Here is a 12,738-nt window from a genome sequence, read left to right as displayed (position 1 = left end):
CTCGCGTTTGATTTCACTTTTCCTGCATTTTATATTTTCAAGTTAAACCTGATAGCCACAGCAACATATTAGTTAAGCAAAAAAAAATTTCTGGGCTCCATTTGGAGAATAAAAAATAAAGCAATTTAATTAAAAAAAATAAATTATCTTCTCATTGTTATTTGTGAAAACTATTTTCTATAAACAATCTACCACACAAATTCTTCGCACGCCACAAAAATTGATTTCCACCATCAAAATGCACAGCCTCAGCCTTGTGCATTTAGAAAAAAAATCATAAAAAAATGACACAAAAACCACCACCAATTGATTTGGAAAATAAAGGTATGTTTATTTCAAAATTGATAAATTATATAGTTGTTGATTTTTCTGTCTACTAGCGGAGATCAATTCCAGACATCAACATCAGTTCAAAAGGTTCCTCCACGCCACCCAGAACCAGTAACCAGTGAAACGAATCTTATGTTTAACAAAGGCAGATTTTAGAGAAATTCAACGCCAATATTTCTCAAAGTGGCCTGAAGTAAAGTGCCACACAAGACGTACATATGTGTTAATATTATATAATTCGACTGAATAAATCTAAATCACTAACCAAAGATTCAACTTCAGAGTTTATTTGTACCCTGCAAACCAAACCTCAGTAGTTTAGGGGAAATTACAACCACCAACAAAGTCTTTACTTTGTAGATGTATGTGTTTCCTTATTTACCAAAACCTCTCCCCTCAAAATATTGTAGTTTTGTTTCTCCTGAAAAAAATAAACTCTTTGGTAAATGGGAGGAAAAGAGTGCGATGTATGCAATGCTCAAGGTTTTCTCTCTTTTGTAATGGCGGCTCGCCATTTTCCTGCATTTCTAGTGAAACCTTGATAGCCACAGCAACATTAGCTAAGCAAAAAAAAATATTTCTGTGCTCCAAATTAAAACAATTTAATTTGAAAAAATAAATATCGTCCTAATCAGTGTTATTTGTGAAAATTATTTTCAATACACAATGTGTAGTAGCACAAATTCTTCGGCACGCCACAAAAATTCCACCACCATTTCTTTCCATCATCAAAATGCACAACCTCAGCCTTGTGCATTTAGAAAAATTAAAATAAAAAAAATGATTTATTTATTTATTTAAGCTTAGTACAAGCTATGACTTAAAACTAATTAAAAACTAACTTAAACTACCTTAGACTAATTTAACTTTTTTTTTTTTTTTTTTTTTTTTTTGGTTCTTGTTTTGTGTTGTTTTTATTGTATTAAGACCGGGCCCTAAGGCCCACCTTAATGTTGTTTTATGGGAAACAACAAAAACGAAACAAAAACCAAAGACTTAAACATTAAACACCAGGCTTAACAAATAAGGGGATTTGGACGGAGGTGTTCATATCGGGGGCATGAGATGGGAATGATTAGTGCAGCAGGATATTCCGGAGATTTTTTCTAAGTGACGATTTACTTAAATGGAAGTCAAAGGAGGGCATTGCTTCGTTCGAGTGCCTTAACATTCTGGACATAGGTTCAAAGTGGCCATAATTGGTTCGATGACGGGAAAGGTAAAATAAGGGTGGAGAGCGGAGACTTCGGGGATTTGTGTTTAGGTTGACTTCACATAGAAGAGAAGATGAGTCAATGTTTCCTGTAAGCAATTGATGGACAAAGAGTATGTCGGCTATTTGGCAACGCTGGACTAAGGGTTGCAATTCAATTAGATTCAGACGGTCATGGTATGGGGGTAAGTTGAATCTATCTTCCCATGGAAGGGCGCGTAAACCGAAACGAGTAAATCTTCTTTGAACGTTTTCAATTCTATTTGAATGATATTCGTAAAAAGGTGACCAAACTTGGGAAGCATATTCAAGAGTGGGTCTTACGAATGTCATGTAAAGGGATTTTGTAACATACGGATTATTGAACTCCTTAGACCAACGTTTAATAAAACCAAGGGACCGGTTGGCTTTGTTAATTATCTGATCAATGTGAGAGTTAAAATTTAACATTCTATCACATAAGACGCCCAGATCACACATGGATTCTGCTATTTGGATGGGTTCATTTAAAAAGTAGTAAATTCTTGAGGAATTTAATGTACGTCTTCGGGAGTATGTAACTTTAAGGCATTTAAAGATGTTCAAATCTAAAAAATTATGTTTGCACCAATTGAAAAAGCGATTAAGGTCGTTTTGGAGAAGATTAGAGTCAGATGGAGTTGAAATTTCCTTGAAAATTTTCATATCATCTGCAAACATTAAAAGGGAAGAGTCTTTTAAGATAGCGGTCACATCATTCACTGTAAGAACAAAAAGAAGAGGTCCAAGGTGACTACCTTGAGGAACTCCAGATGTGGCGAAAATTGGTTTAGATATTGTGCAACGAAACAAAACTCTATATACGCGGTTCTCCAAGTATGAGGTTACCCAAGAAATAAAGTTTGGTGGAAATCCTAATGCTTCAAGTTTAAGACAAATGATTTTATGTGACACTTTATCAAAGGCTTTCGCAAAGTCCGTGTAGACTGTGTCAACTTCGTTTCCATTTTCAAGAACATTTAGTGTTTTGGAGACAAATTCAACGAGGTTTGTTGTTGTTGATCTTCCTTTAAGAAAACCGTGTTGGACGGGTGAGAATACAGACTTACAGTGGAAATAGACTGAGTCATACACTAAGCTTTCAAAGAGCTTGGGAATACACGATAGTTTAGCTATTGGTCTGTAGTTTATGACCGCGTTTTTGGGACCTTTTTTATGAATTGGGAAAATAAAGGAGTCTTTCCAAACATCAGGAAAAACACACTGCGCGAGGGATAAATGGAAAAGGTCTGTAAGTGGTTTTGATATAATACGCACACATTTTTTTAGGAGAATGGAAGGTACGCCATCGGGACCGGGACTATAATTATCAGTTAGCTTATTTATTTTATCAATAACTAAATCTCTAGTTATTTTGACAGATACAAACGATGTTTGCGGACAATCTTTTAAATAGCTAAAATAGGTGTTGTTAGGTTCAGACGGGTTTTTGCTATATGATTGTGAGAAAAATGAAGCTAAATAGTTTGATATTGTTGTGGGGTCGGAAGAAGAGGAATCGCAGAAAACAAAGCTCGAAGGGAGTCCATCAGATTTTCTTTTTGTGTTTATGAAATTAAAGAAGCATTTAGGGTCAGACACCAGATTATTTTCTACGTTGATGAGGTAGCGATTATAAAGGAGTTCATTTAATTGCGAGAAACGATCATACGCAACAATGTAATTGGAGTGATTTGTAACTGATTTGTCACTTAAGTAGATTTTCCAAAGTTTATTACGTTTATTACGTATTTGGCACAATTCTTTATTATACCAAGGTGGAGACGAAGTAAAGTTTTTCTTGCGAGACAGGGGAACGGATTCAGCAATACACCAAGAAACAAGGGAATAAAACATTTTTGTGGCTAAATCGATTTTAAGTCCCATCGAAATGAAATCAAAATCAATTTGGCTTAAAAGATCGTTTAGTTTGACAAAATTTGCTTTACGGAAGTTGTAATAGGACCCTATTGCTTCTTCATAGGTGTTAATATTTTCATAAGAAAAACAAACAGTTATTGGAGGGTGAAAACGATCTAAGGTTGAGAGAAGGTGGGAGCTTTCAGAAACAACACAATTATTGGGATCAGAAGAATAAATAAGATCAAGAAATCTTCCCATGTAATTTGGAACTCCATTTATTTGGAAAAGACCACAATCAAGCATGCAGTCCGATAACAGTTCTTCAATGTCTGAGGATACATTTTGAGGCACGAAGTATAACTCATCTTCCGATGAAGTCCAGGTTAAGTTTGGAAGATTAAAATCACCCAAAACTAATATTAAATCATTAGGAAGGGCAGATTCAAAAAGAAAATCAATGGCACTAACTGCAAGTTCGTAGGAGGATATTTTTTGAGCGGGGCGAATATAACAGCAGAGGATGAAAACATTTTTCTTGGATAGGTTGATCTTAATTGAGACAAATTCAAAATCAGTTAAATTTGGTATTTCTACGCGAGTAGTTTCAAGGGTATTACGAACAGCAATAAGAACACCACGGCCTGGTGTTCCTGGGTTAACATCTTTTCTAAACACTGTGAACTCAGCTGTAAAGAGTTCAGAGTTAAGAACGTCAGAAGTGAGATTAGTTTCAGTCAGGGCGAAGATATCGTAAGGCAAGTTTTGAGAGTTTTGAAACACGGTTGTGGTTTTGGATCTTAGTCCCCTTACGTTTTGGTAATATAGACTAAGAGAGATAGGCACCGAGTTACACGAAACGGGGTTAGGAACGATAATAGTTCTTAAAATCAGACCGCGATTTTTGTAAGTGAGAAACTCTTTTCGAGGCAATAAATGACGCAAATGACGATGAATCATTTGCCACTTGAGACGGTGAAATTGAAAGACCTTCGTGGAATTGAACGTAAATGTGCATTAATTCATTTCGTTCTATGGGGAGACCTTCTTGGGAAATCAAGACTTTTAAATTGGTGTTGGTTTTGCCTTCAAAGACAACAGAATCCGGTTTATCATGGAGATAGGCTAGAAAGAGACGCACTTATTATATATCCTTTGATCCCTAAGACGAGACATAACATAGCGTCCTTCTATACTAGTATCCGATAAGTGTTTTGTTAGTTTCACTACCGGTGGAATGAGGGGATTGAGAAAACCATTCGATTGGGGGATCTTGCAGTTTAGAGTATTGGGATGGGATGTGTTGTCAGAAGTTTGTTTACTTGGAACAGAGGTGGGAGAAGAGGGATTCAATGTGTGAGAGTGGACGAAGTGAGGTAGATATTCAGAAGAGGAAGCTGGATTGGAGGTAGAGGTAATCACAGTAGGTCTGACGTCAGGGCCAGAAGGAGAAACATTAAAAAAACTCTTTTTGAAGGAGGTTTTAATGGGGACGGAGGGGACTTCCGTTTAAGAGCAATAGGGCGTTTGATTAAAGAGTTCATAATAGGTCTTGAAAAATTAGGGAAAATTCCTGTTTTGAATGACCAGTTGGGATCTGTATTATTTTTAGGTGTTTGAGATTTAGTAGATTTAGGCGTTTTGGAATCAGGATTATTGTTGGATATATGAGGTTTTTCAGGTTGGATTAAATTAGATTCTGTGAATGTTGAGAGCTGCATGCGGCCAAGTTGAAGACCTCCGGATCGTTGAAATAGCCAAATGTATTTAGATGGTATAAGGATTTTAAATCGACGTGAGGACATCGGTATACATTTTGTAATGTCGATAGCGTATTTTTTCATGAAGAAAGATCGCACCCATCTTTTGCTGATTTGGGAGCATTTTTGAGTAGGAACCAAGTGTTGTTTGCAGCTTCCATCTTTTGTATTCGAGCGTTCCAATCTTTTTTTGTCCACATAACGCCAAATTTGTTGATCCCTTTTGTTCTTGCACGGTTCGGTTGCATATTTGGGGTTGGGTTGAGATTTTGGTTGTTTGAGGTTTCTTCTGCTGTCGCGAGTTCCTCAAAAATGGAAAGACCTTCATTCGTTCGCATTATAGGTTGTGGAATATTAACAATAGATGTATTAAAAATAGATGTCGGGGGATAGATTTGGGCGGGAATGTCATCAATTTTGGAGGAGGTGGTTTTCAGTTCATGGGATATTTCCCCCAAAGAAATTCGCGTAACGGCAATATCATTGCTCATATCGCTAAGAATAAGATTAAGGTCGTTATTTTTTCGCGAGGGGCCTTGGAGGTGTATGTCGAGGTCGGTCCGTATAGAATTTATTCCCGACAAAATATTTTTGACCGAGTTTTGCAAATCTTCACGGAGAGAGTCAAAGGGTTTCAAGGGATTGGCGTTAATCATTGAATGTTTGATCACTTCCCTAGATTCATTTTTGGATTGTTTTAGATCGTTCAAGGAATTGTCAATTGCGGATAATTGTTTAGTCAAATTATCGTGACTTTTTTTATCAAAGTTGATAGGCTGGATATTGAGGTATCTAGTTCGTCGTATTGTTTTACCAGCCCATCAATTTTGAAATTTTCGTTGGCAATTTGTGTGCATTTATGATTTAAATCAGCAATTGACTCATTCACTGTATCATTGGCACATTTAATCGCAAGAAGAATGTGGGACAACGAAATATTCTTGCAGTCATCACAATAAAACACAAACTTGGAAGTAATTTCAACGATATTAAGCGCCACCCTTTTGCTGACTAAGATGCATTTGGGGTGATACAATTTACCGCACAGACCTCCACACGACACACGATCGACAAAGATTTCCGAATTGCAAGCACTGCACTTTGACATGGTGATTGTTTTATTGTTTTTTATATTTTATTATGACTTTTTTTCTTTAATAAATTAGGTTAAGAGAATTCGTTTGCACTTAATGACACAGATATGGGTGAGGTTGAGTTTGTTTCGATTTTTTTATTTTTTTTTTGTGTGTTACTGGGCTAACAATAGAGAAGTGCAAATTATGTTGTGATACACTTATTTGACACTGATTGAAATTGGTGGGCAAAGCAGAAGTAGAATTTTAGCAATTATAAAAGAAAAAGGTAAATTTGGAGCAAAATAAAAACACGTCCGTACTCGGCGACGAATGGAAATTAATTGATACAAAAACCACCACCTATGGATTTGGAAAATATAGGTATGCTTATTTTAAAATTAATAAATTTTATAATTGTTGATTTCTCTGTCTTCTAGTGGAGATCAATTCCAGACATCAATGACTGAGTTTACAGTTCGAAATTTTCCTCCACGCCATCCAGAACGAGTGAAACGAATCTTATGTTTAGTAGAGATTACAATACTTGAGTGTGATCCACATTTCACAGACTTGTAGTGTAAGTTAAAGAGATTCCCTTCTGCTCTTTGTGAAGCTGATGGTACTATTTTATTTATTTATTTAGGTCTGCACCCTCCGACCACTTGCAGATGTGTTCGCTCTAATCCTAGACAAAAACAACATTCAACAATTCTATGTTGAGTATAAAAATGACGTCAGAGACTCCTTGCTCGCCACACTATTGGATGCAGTCTGTTCGAGTGGCAATCAAGATGTGCAAGTTCGTATTACAAATACATTGCGAGGAAAGCATTTTGTTCCCCTCAACAGTTGTGTGGATGAAGCGACTCTCCTTCGTTTAGTGATAAAGAATTTCCAAAATTCCTGACGTAGATGTAAGATTTAAGAGAAATTCAACGCCAACATTCCTCATAGAAGTCTGAAGTAAAGTGTCACACAAGACGTTCATGTTTTGATATACAATTCGAATGAATAAATCTAAATCTCTAACCAAAGTTTTAACTTCAGAGTTTATCTGTAATTTCATTTGTAGTTTCAAAAGGTTTAGATTTACTAGGAACAAACTACTTCTCTTACGTACAAATTTCACCACTTAATTACGTACTTCTAGATTCAAGGAGCCATATGGAGTTTCAGTGGTTTTTCTGTAGCTAAAAAAGTACTGGAAAATGTACATCAGAAGCACTTCCAGATGTGCTTCGCTGATGTAGTTTTGAAGTACATTTGTCTGTACTCTTAATGGAGGGGAAATTCATTTCATCTTGCATGCAAGAAAGAGATAGATGCTTCACGTATTCTTATATACAGAAAGTATATAACTGAGTTTTTTCCCGAGCTCCTATTTTTTTTCAGTGGAAAAGAAGTACTTCTTTTACGTACATATTTCGCCGGTTTTTTCTGTAGTTCTACGTTTGCTGGGTTGGCACTCGAATTTCGAGGGCTGGGTCGGCTAGTATGGACATAAAATTAGGTATAAAGACATTAAATGAGAAAACTCTGCAAACCAAACCTCAGTAGTTTAGGGGAAAATAAAACCACCAACAAAGTCTTTTTTGTAGATATATGTGTTTCCTTATTTACCAAAATCTCAAAATCTCTCCCCTCAAAAATTAGTAGTTTTGTTTCTCCTGAAAAAAATAAACTCTTCTTTGGTGAATGGGAGGAAAAGAGCGCGATGTATGCAATGCACAAAGTTTTGTCTCTTTTGTAATGGCAGAGCTCGCGTTTGATTTCACTTTTCCTGCATTTTATATTTTCAAGTTAAACCTGATAGCCACAGCAACATATTAGTTAAGCAAAAAAAAATTTCTGGGCTCCATTTGGAGAATAAAAAATAAAGCAATTTAATTAAAAAAAATAAATTATCTTCTCATTGTTATTTGTGAAAACTATTTTCTATAAACAATCTACCACACAAATTCTTCGCACGCCACAAAAATTGATTTCCACCATCAAAATGCACAGCCTCAGCCTTGTGCATTTAGAAAAAAAATCATAAAAAAATGACACAAAAACCACCACCAATTGATTTGGAAAATAAAGGTATGTTTATTTTAAAATTGATAAATTATATAGGTAGTTGTTGATTTTTCTGTCTTCTAGCGGAGATCAATTCCAGACATCAACATCAGTTCAAAAGGTTCCTCCACGCCACCCAGAATCTTATGTTTAACAAAGACAGATTTTAGAGAAATTCAACGCCAACATTTCTCAAAGTGGCCTGAAGTAAAGTGCCACACAAGACGTACATATGTTTTAATATTATATAATGCGACTGAATAAATCTAAATCACTAACCAAAGATTCAACTTCAGAGTTTATTTGTAATTTCATGTGTAATTTCAAAAGGTTTAGATTCACTAGGAACAAACTACTTCTTTTAGGTACAAATTTCACCACTTAATTACGTATTTCCAGATTCGAAGTTTCAGTGATTATTCTGTAGCTAAAAAAGTACTGGCAAATGTACATCAGAAGCACTTCCAGATGTACTTTTGAAGTACATTTGTCTGTACTTTTAATGGAGGGGAAATTTATTTCATCTTGCATGCAAGAAAGAGATAGCTGCTTTACGTATTCGTATATACAGAAAGTATATAACTGAGTTTTTTCAGTTTATTTAGGTCTGCACCCTCCGACCACTTGCAGATGTGTTCGCTCTAATCCTAGACAAAAACAACATTCAACAATTCTATGTTGAGTATAAAAATGACGTCAAGGCCCCAGCCCATAGAATCCGTTGCGTCCGTTCCGTCGAAGTTTTTGACTGACAGCTCGATAAAATACACACGTTCTTATGGGAAGCGACCCATAAGCGACGGATCGGACGGAGACGGACGGTTTCGACGGAAGAAGTTGCCCAACTTTCTACTTTTTCATCCGTCGTATGGTTTGACATTGGTTGTCAACAATAGATCTGTTCATTTTTCTGTTTGAGAGTGCACACCGGGGAATTTCAGAACTAAATGAACTGCGTTCATTTCTTCTCCGATTTTATGAGTTGTGAAATTTCAGTATTCATTAGTGAATTAATTGTAATAAAAGTAACATTTAATGATGTATCTTATAAATTATATCAATTAAATACTCAAATTCTGTTGTGGAGTTCAATTTTACTATGCCAAAGTCATATCTACAAATGATAATCTGTTATTAAAAATTGTTTTTAACTGAAGAGCAAGTACCTACATGAAATCTAGTCGCGCATTTTATTTTATTAAAAAAAAGAACAACAATAATAGTTAAAAATTTCTTGCATCAGAACTTCCTTAGTGCACATTCAGCGATAAAATATCGAACACACCTCGGAATTTGAAGTGAGCTGTCAAAAAGCAATCCGTCGTACGACGTATTCTATGGGTCACCCCTTTCTGTCCCAATTCCCTGCAAACCAAACCTCAGTAGTTTAGGGGAAATTACAATCACCAACAAAGACTATACTTTGTAGGTGTATGTGTTTCCTTATTTACCAAAATCTCTCCCCTCAAAATATTGTAGTTTTGTTTCTCCTGAAAAAAATAAACTCTTTGGTAAATGGGAGGAAAAGAGCGCGATGTATGCAATGCACAAAGTTTTGTCGCTTTTGTAATGGCGGCGCGCCATTGATTTGATTTTTCCTGCATTTTATATTTTCTAGTGAAACATTGATAGCCACAGCAACATATTAGTTAAGAAAAAAGAACATTTCTGTGCTCCATTTGATAGATAAATAGAACAATTTAACTTAAAAAATAAATAATCTTCTCAGTGTTATTTGTTTTATTTTAATCTACCGCACAAATTCTTCGGCACGACACATAAATTCCACCACCATTTCCACCAAAAAAATGTCACAAAAACCACCACCAATTGATTTGGAAAATAAAGGTATGTTTATTTTAAAATTGATAAATTATATAGTTGTTGATTTTTTCTGTCTTCTAGTGGAGATCAATTCCAGACATCAATGACTGAGTTTACAGTTCAAAAGGTTCCTCCACGCTATCCAGAACGAGTGAAATGAATCTTATGTTTAATACAGACTACAATACTTTAGTGTGATCCACATTTTACAGACTTGTAGTGTAAGTTAATAAGATTCCCTTCTGCGCTTTGTGAAGCTGATAGTATTATTTTTTTTTCTCAGGTCTGCACCCTCTGACCACTTGTTGATGTGTTCGCTCTAATCCTAGACAAAAACAACATTCAACAATTCTATATCGGGTATAAAAATGACGTCAGAGACTCCTTGCTCGCCACAGTTCGTATTACAAACGCATTGCGAGGCATGCATTTTGTTCCCCTCAACAGTTGTGTGGATAGATATGATATTAGAGAAATTCAACGCCAACATTTCTCATAGTGGTCTTAAATAAAGTGTCACACAAGACGTATGTTTTGATATTATATAATTCGACTGAATAAATCTAAATCTCTAACCAAAGTTTCAACTTCAGAGTTTGTTTGTAATTTCATGTGTAATTTTAAAAGGTTTAGATTCACAAGGAACTAACTACTCCTTTTACGTACAAATTTCACCACATAATTACCTACTTCCAGATTCGAAGTTTCAGTGATTATTCTGTAACTAAAAAAGTACTGGCAAATGTACATCAGAAGCACTTCCAGATGTGCTTCGCTGATGTACTTTTGAAGTACATTTTTCTGTACTTTTAATGGAGGGGAAATTTATTTCATCTTGCATGCGAGAAAGAGATATAGCTGCTTCACGTATTCTTATATACAGAAAGTATATAACTGAGTTTTTTCCCGAGCTCCTATCTTTTTTCAGTGGAAAAGAAGTACTTCTTTTACGTACATATTTCACCGGTTTTTTCTGTAGTTCTGCGTTTGCTGGGAAAATTCAACTTCAACGGATGGATTGACGGAACGGACGCAACGGATTCTATGGGCTGGAGCCTTCAGAGACTCCTTGCTCGCCACACTATTGGATGCAGTCTGTTCGAGTGGCAATCAAGATGTGCAAGTTCGTATTACAAATACATTGCGAGGAAAGCATTTTGTTCCCCTCAACAGTTGTGTGTATGAAGCGACTCTCCTTCGTTTAGTGATAAAGAATTTCCAAAATTCCTAACGTAGATGTAAGATTTAAGAGAAATTCAACGCCAACATTCCTCATAGAAGTCTGAAGTAAAGTGTCACACAAGACGTTCATGTTTTGATATACAATTCGAATGAATAAATCTAAATCTCTAACCAAAGTTTTAACTTCAGAGTTTATCTGTAATTTCATTTGTAGTTTCAAAAGGTTTAGATTTACTAGGAACAAACTACTTCTCTTACGTACAAATTTCACCACTTAATTACGTACTTCTAGATTCAAGGAGCCATATGGAGTTTTAGTGGTTTTTCTGTAGCTAAAAAAGTACTGGAAAATGTACATCAGAAGCACTTCCAGATGTGCTTCGCTGATGTAGTTTTGAAGTACATTTGTCTGTACTCTTAATGGAGGGGAAATTCATTTCATCTTGCATGCAAGAAAGAGATAGATGCTTCACGTATTCTTATATACAGAAAGTATATAACTGAGTTTTTTCCCGAGCTCCTATCTTTTTTCAGTGGAAAAGAAGTACTTCTTTTACGTACATATTTCGCCGGTTTTTCTGTAGTTCTACGTTTGCTGGGAAGAATCAGTAAACATTAAACATAAATACAAAAAAAAAAGACTTGTGTCACTCGAGGACTGCCGCGGTAAAGCTATTGCATTGCATTTTTTATCGACTTATACAATTATAATTATTTATTTACCTACACTACACAAAACCAATGATTATGTTTTTTTTTTATCTACCTATCAATTCATATACAACAACAAGGTCACATTTGAAAACATGCATACACACAATCTCATGTCATAAACTTCTCCAGACAAAAAAAAAAAAAAGAAAACACAAGAATACTTTTTCTCTTCTCGTTCACAAATCACAAGAGGTTGAACAAGAAACAGAAGAATGGGAAGAGAAAAGAAAAGAAAATACAGATAATTTTTTTGCTTCCGATTTATTCTGCAGACACAGCATTTATGGTCTTCTTCCTTACTCCTCTCTTTGTTGTCTAACACAATTTATATAACCCTCTCTATCTGACTTAAGGAAGTTGAACAAGAATCAGAAGAAAATAATAAAATACATACACACCATACCATACACGTATAGCGAATTCTTATGTGTGGGGTGTAATAATTTTTCGTTACGAAATTTCTTGGTTAGCTCCCTATGCCAGGCCTGCGTTAAAATCTATGCAATAGCTTAAAAGTTTATGAGCGTGGTACACTGGTTTTAAGTATTTTTTTCAGACTAGTTTTATTAATATTAAAATCAAACAGATTAGTATTCAAATTTACAAGCTTACACATGCGAGTTAAGGGCACATGCATACATAATTAGTACGGTGTCGGGGTAATTTTATTAAATCTAAGCTACGAAAGTTATAACCTCTCCGG

General features: G+C 35.4%; 2 long non-coding RNA genes across 3 annotated transcripts; both read left to right on the top strand.

Annotated features, from left to right (window-relative positions):
- The first annotated feature begins 4,570 nt into the window (after positions 1–4,570).
- On the top strand, positions 4,571–7,298 carry LOC129910757 (uncharacterized). Of its 2 annotated transcripts, XR_008771550.1 has the most exons (3): positions 4,571–6,638; positions 6,695–6,834; positions 6,901–7,298. It is a non-coding gene; the product is annotated as an uncharacterized LOC129910757 (long non-coding RNA). The 2 variants fall into 2 exon arrangements; XR_008771549.1 differs by having other exon boundaries at positions 4,571–6,834.
- A 2,653-nt stretch (positions 7,299–9,951) lies between these two features.
- LOC129912139 (uncharacterized) lies at positions 9,952–10,697 on the top strand. Its single transcript, XR_008771755.1, has 3 exons — positions 9,952–10,163; positions 10,221–10,360; positions 10,423–10,697. It is a non-coding gene; the product is annotated as an uncharacterized LOC129912139 (long non-coding RNA).
- The last annotated feature ends 2,041 nt before the right edge of the window (positions 10,698–12,738 follow it).

The sequence above is a fragment of the Episyrphus balteatus genome, chromosome 2, assembly GCF_945859705.1.
Source record: "Episyrphus balteatus chromosome 2, idEpiBalt1.1, whole genome shotgun sequence".
In the NCBI taxonomy this organism is placed as follows: Eukaryota; Metazoa; Arthropoda; class Insecta; order Diptera; family Syrphidae; genus Episyrphus; species Episyrphus balteatus.
Note: the sequence above shows the minus strand (reverse complement) of the source record. Positions and strands in the feature narration are given on the sequence as shown.